This window comes from Amblyomma maculatum, chromosome 10 (assembly GCF_055883805.1).
Source record: "Amblyomma maculatum isolate TAMU_Amacu chromosome 10, ASM5588380v1, whole genome shotgun sequence".
NCBI lineage: Eukaryota > Metazoa > Arthropoda > Arachnida > Ixodida > Ixodidae > Amblyomma > Amblyomma maculatum.
In genome coordinates this window covers 133733646-133739738 of record NC_139353.1, presented here as the reverse complement: position 1 = coordinate 133739738, position 6093 = coordinate 133733646, and positions in this window count along the sequence as shown.

Genomic DNA, 6093 nt, shown 5'->3' with positions numbered 1-6093 from the left:
TCATTCAGGTAACTTACACAATTAAAGTCTCCCATTAGCACAACATTCTTATCCCAATCTAAGAGGTTAGACATGCCTTCAAGCATATCAACACGCTTAGCTGCACTATCGGACGCATAAATATTGATATGTCTCCATGGCTTCCTGTGGAGCAAAAAATCACAGCTTATTAGCCGCCCTTCAGAGTCGGTATAGTAAGATAACGCAAAATAAGAGAGAGCCTTTCGCAAAAACAAGAAGCAACCCGCCGAAAAACCAACAGCATGCGTCACAATAACATTGTCATCAGATAACAAGGGTCCTAGTGCCCTGTCGGTATCGTGCTCACTCTCAATGTTCGTTTCCTGGACGGCGACAAAATCAAGTCACCTGCTGCTGAAACGTCGGCGGAGTTGCGCCTGCTTCTGATGAGACATACGCACTCGCACATTATCTTTACAAACACTAGCTCATCAGGGGTCGCCATGTTGACCACTCAAGTGCTAACTAGGATGCTTTGTCTCTCCGGAGACGTCGACGTCACCTCCGGACCTCCACCACGACTGCAGGAACGCGAACGTTGGCACTTCCCCTTGTGTTTCGACGTGCGCCGGCGGCGGCGATGCTTCACGCTTACCGGATCACCATCTTCACTTGAGTCAGATGCGCAATGTTCCCGGCGCTTATGAAGATGCTCTTCAACAGGAGGGACGGCCTCAGTTGCAGGTAGAGTGGCCTGATCTGCAAGCTCTTCATCGGCATTCACCTCAGAGGCTGGAGCAACCGGGGCGGCATCTTTGGCAGGATTAGAACAGGTGGCAGGCTCCCCTATTATGTGCCGGATTTGGCGTCTCACAGGCAGCGTCCCATATTCTTCCACTTTCTCCTCGCTCTCCTTGTAGTCACCTTGAGGAACAACCTGTGAGAAGCCATGACCACAGTAGCGGCTGAAATGACATCAGCCGGGTCAAGCACTTCTGTGGCGTTCATAATATGCTCTTGTAGAGCGTCGTCGGGTGGCCGCGCACGATGCCGCGGCTTGTCCGCATAGGTAACGACGCACTCTTCTGCGGTGTGACCAAATCGTCGGCAGTCATCACAACGCGGCGTACGGTAATGCCTACAAATGTGGCCAACACGGTTGCATCGTAGGCATAGTGGTGGCCTGCATGGTATTAAAGCAAGGTTCTGTATACCACAACTAGTCAGCACATGTCGGACGTCGCCAACGCCGAATCCTTCAGCGAGAGACACAGCATCCCGGTTCAGCGTTCTCAAATCTTTCATTTCCGCCACTTTCCAGTTTCCATCGAAATCGAAGTCACCTTCCCGAAGGCCTGTAGTGCCTCACGCATGAAGGCGTCTTCCAAGCATTCGGGATGCCACAGAAGCTTCAGCTTCACCACTTTTGGTTCTGGATCCAGGAAGACACAACGACGGTCCTTAACGAGATCACCGCAAGTCACCAATTTCTCTTTTGATTGTGCGATTTACAGGTGACCATCCATACATTAAATATTTGAATTTGGCCAGTTGAACTAATTTCCTTGAGGTTCACAATATTGCGAAGGGATTCTCTAAATTCTTGTGCCCGGTGCGGGCGTCAGGCCCGCATGCAAGAAAACGGAGTCACTGCTTACAGTTGGAAGACGGGGTAAAACAATCCTGCATTCATTACTAGTGGCATTAGCCTAAGCAGTACCTCGGCCAGAGGCCGACTGAAGCCTCTGTGTGAACATCGAGAAACCCAACCGCTTGGAAAAGCGTCTTCGTCTTTATCCCGTTCTAAGCCGCGGGTCGTTAAGCGCTGCTCATAATTCCGCTTGTTTATCGTGAAGATGATAGCGGGATTCCGCGCGTGACAGATACTGTGATTGGCGCACCATTTCAAAGTGCCAAAGACTAAGTTCAATGTCGGTGTAAATAAAGTCTTCTCACTCACTCACATCACTGAATAAGGGAGTCAACGTAGGGAGCCTACATGTTTCGCCCCGGCGCCCGGCTTAGTGTGCTAACATCTTCTGTCAGGGTTGCTTATTTTGGCCAAAAATGGCTGTCAAGCTTGGTGGACCGCCATTTTGGTGCCCAACTCAGCAGTGGCACGCTTTGTATACTTTGTATATGTAGAACCAGGGTGAACTAAGAGGAAAAATTACCCGAATTAACTGATAAGGAACATTACGTGGATTTTTGTGGGGATCACAGCTTGGTAATTAAACCAAAATGACATTCCTTAGTAGAAAATATCATTCGCCGACGCATTGTTTCAATGTGTATCATTACATGGTTGATGAGCATTGTGTACTTATGTATAGATAAAGTGTCCACGGCCACTGTATAGTTGTCTTTTATTCTAACTACAATACCACGACTGCTATATAAATTGAAAGCTTATGTCGAGTATAATAGCAATAAATCTATTTTAGGTGAAATAGTTAATTATTTAATTGTGAATAAAAATGAACTTTGCGCTGCAATATCAAGTAATATATCGTTGGACACTTTCGTCGACCATAACTGCACTTGACTATTTGCAATTGTTAAAACTTGCCAATTATTAACTGTGATTAAACATTCAACTTCTGACTGTAGCATCAAGTCATATATGATTGGATAGCTTATACAGTGCATGTTTGCACCACACTAATTGCCGGTTTAGTTAAGAACGGTTAACTAGATAATTGTGAATAATATTTGAACTCTCCTTTAGTATTTTAGTTAATCACCGTTAATTAGATAATTCTTATCCCTAGAACCTTAGGCTACAACGACAAATCATATATCAGAGGATAGCTTATATCTAGCACGATTGCGATACACTGATTGCCGGTATTTGCTAATTGTCATTATTTAATTAACTATGATTAAATGTCTACCTTAAGACTATAGCATCAAGTCATATATCATTGGGTAGCATATACAGAGCACGTTTGCACTACACGAATTGCCTGTTTAGTAAATAACTATTAACTAGTTAACGGTGATTTTAGTTAATGTTAGTTAATCACCATTAATTAGATAATTGTGATTAAAACTTGAAATTTAGGCTACATCAAGTCATATATCACAGGATAGCCTATATCCACCAAGATTGCAATACCTAATTGCTGGCCTTTGTTAATTGCAGTTATTTAGATAATTATGATTAACGCTTGAACTTAAGGCTATAATGTCAAGTAATATTGTAACCCGCTCTAACCGTGTCAGTTCTGGAGAGGGAAGAAGTTCGTGCGGAGTGCGCGTGGTTCTGGTTCTGCTTTTGCCTGGTCAAGCGCTTGCTCTCTGCCTCCTGTGCCTCAGCTCCCCAACCCCGTCCTTTGACCCTGTCCTTTTGGACTGCCGTCCGGGTAACGATAGAACCTGGGACATTCTGATGGAGACGCGGGGTAAATGCAGCACAGCCCCTCAACTCCCGCCCAAGTTTCAGCCACCGCCCCTTCGACGAGGAGGCCGAGATACGTGCCAGCCAGCGACTTCATGGGCTTGCTCCTGAATTTGGTCTGTTGCCGAACTCCGGCTCTTCACGACTTACAATAACCCGGAGTACCACGACCCAATGTCAACAGACAGACTCGCTTCACGCACCGTCCGTGGTGTACCTACCGATGGCTCCTCGAGCGGCTGCCACGTTCCATGGCGATGCCTCCGAAGTTGTGGAGGATTGGCTGGAACAGTACGAACGTGTGGCCCGCCACAACGGCTGGAATGCCGAAAACTGTCTTCAGAACTTGTATTTCTGCCTGGACAGTAAGGTTCGGCACTGGTTCGAAAACCACGAGGCCTCCCTTACATCCTGGGACACCTGTAAGGAAGTGCTGCGACGGACGTTCGCCAATCAGTATCGGCGACAGCGAGCAGAAGACCTTCTTCAAACGAGAGTACAACGACCCGACGAAACTAACAAGTTTTGTTCAAGACGTCCTACGACTTAGCTCCCGAGCCGACCCCCGTGCCACCGAGGAAAAATAGGTGCGTGCACTCATGCGGGGCGTCAGGAGTGACATTTTCGGCGGGCTTATTCGGGATCCGCCGACTACAGTGGCCCAATTTTTAAATGAGGCGACGAACATTGAGCGAGCCTTGGTTACGAGAGCGGACCATTACCATCGCCTTACTGGAGGTCCCAGCGTTTCGAACCTTTCAGCTGCTCGCTTTCCTGTTGGTTCCCTCGACAACGCAAACCTACGTGAGATCATCCGAGAAGTTTTACGCGAGGAAATACGGCAGCTACTTCCGCCTGCTGATGGTACGGCATCCTGCGCACTCACGGATGCTGTCCGTGAAGAAGTACAACGTGCCCTTTATCCACAGTGCTCCTTTGCTTCTTCACCTACTCAGCCCGTGGAGACGTACGCGTCCGTTGCTAGTCGCCCGCCGCCGCAGAAGCCACCACCGCCGCCTGTTCGCCGTCAGTACTTTCCTGCACAACCCCGCATCCCTGTGTACTATCTTCGTCCGCAGCAGCAATGAATGAGCAAGGCCGAGGCGTGGAGGACAACCGGCCAACGCCCGCTATGCTTCCACTGCGGAGAAGCAGGCCACGTCTACCGTCGCTGCCCTTACCGAGAGCTTGGTCTGCGCGGTTTCCAGCGGATTGCTCCCCGCCCGGAGTTCGGCGAGCAACCCCGCGACATCGCGGATTATCTGCGCCGTTCACCACCACCCCGACGATATACCATAGGATAGCTTATATGTGACACGATCGCAATGCACTAATTGCCGGTCTTTGTCAAGTGATGTTATTTATTTAACTTTGAATAAATATTGAGCTTCAGGCTATAGCATGAACTTATATGTCATTGGACAGCATATAGCGAGTATGGTTGCAGTAAATTAATTACCGGCTTTGATTAAGAGCTGTTAACTACTTGTGATTAATGCTTAAATTTTAAGTTACGTCAAGTCATATATCACAGGATAGCTTTTACGTGGTATATTCAAGTGCATTAATTTCAGGTCTTAGTTATTAGCCGTTAATTAGTTATTTGTGATTAACATTTGTACTTTTGGCTACACCAAGAAATATCACGGGGTATGTATGCATAGCTTTATTAGGGAGCCGGCAAACGACGGGTTAAAGCGTCGTGACGCTGGCCAAGCGTCTACCCGGGGTTAAGCCCTACTCTGCACTACCTAATTTGGCTCGTTCGTGGTGGGTTGTGAGGCTTGTGCTTTTCGAGCGCACCCCGGGGCTGCTGCACGGCCTATTGTTGCATGTCCTTGTCTGTATTATGCACAGCACTTTGAAGTTCCGGCGGGTATGTCCTGGGTGCAGCTTCGGTCGGGAACCTGGCACAGTCCCACATGATGTGCCATTGGTCCGCCGGACTCACTTGCCAAACACTGCACATATCACTCGTGTAGATGTCTGGGTAGAGGACGTGTAGCACTGCCGGGGCTAGGAGTGACCCGGTTTGCATTTGCCTTAGGATGACCGCCTCCTCCCGACTTAGTGCCGGGTGAGGCGGCGGCATTGTCCGTCGAGCTAGGCGGTAAAGTTTAGTCCCTTCCTCGTAACTGGTCATTCGGTCTTTTGTTTCGAACCACCATTCGGAACGGTCCCTCTCGGGGGCGGGAAGGTAATCGCTCGCGTCACCGAATGGGCCGCCTCGTTGTGATTCGGTGAGGATGCACAATCTCCCGCGTGCGCCGGGAACCACTTGATGCGGATAGTGTTGCCGCGGTCTTGAAGCTGGAGCTTACTTATGATGGCGGCCGCCGGCGCGCACACTCACCCCTTGGCAAAGTTGCGCACAGCGCTCCTCGAGTCGCTGAGCACGGTGCGACACGGCCTCCGAGATCGCTGGAGCGATGGCAACCTCCTCGGCGTCTGTGGCGTCCGTGCACCGCACGCTAGCTGCCATTGTTTTGATGCCGGTAGCCGCCGCAACGGCTACTGCCACTAATCCTTCTCGCTTGTATTCCGCAGCGTCCACGAACCGGGCGTGCGGGTCCTGGGTGTGTTGCTCGACGAGGGCTTTGGCCAGCGCCTGCCGCCGTTCTTGGTTGTACTCGAGGTGTATGTTTTTCGGGATGGGGTCCACGTGGATGTGGGCTCACGCCTCATCGCTGATCTCGCACGATTGCCGACTGGGAGCTCGGGGATTGTAACCC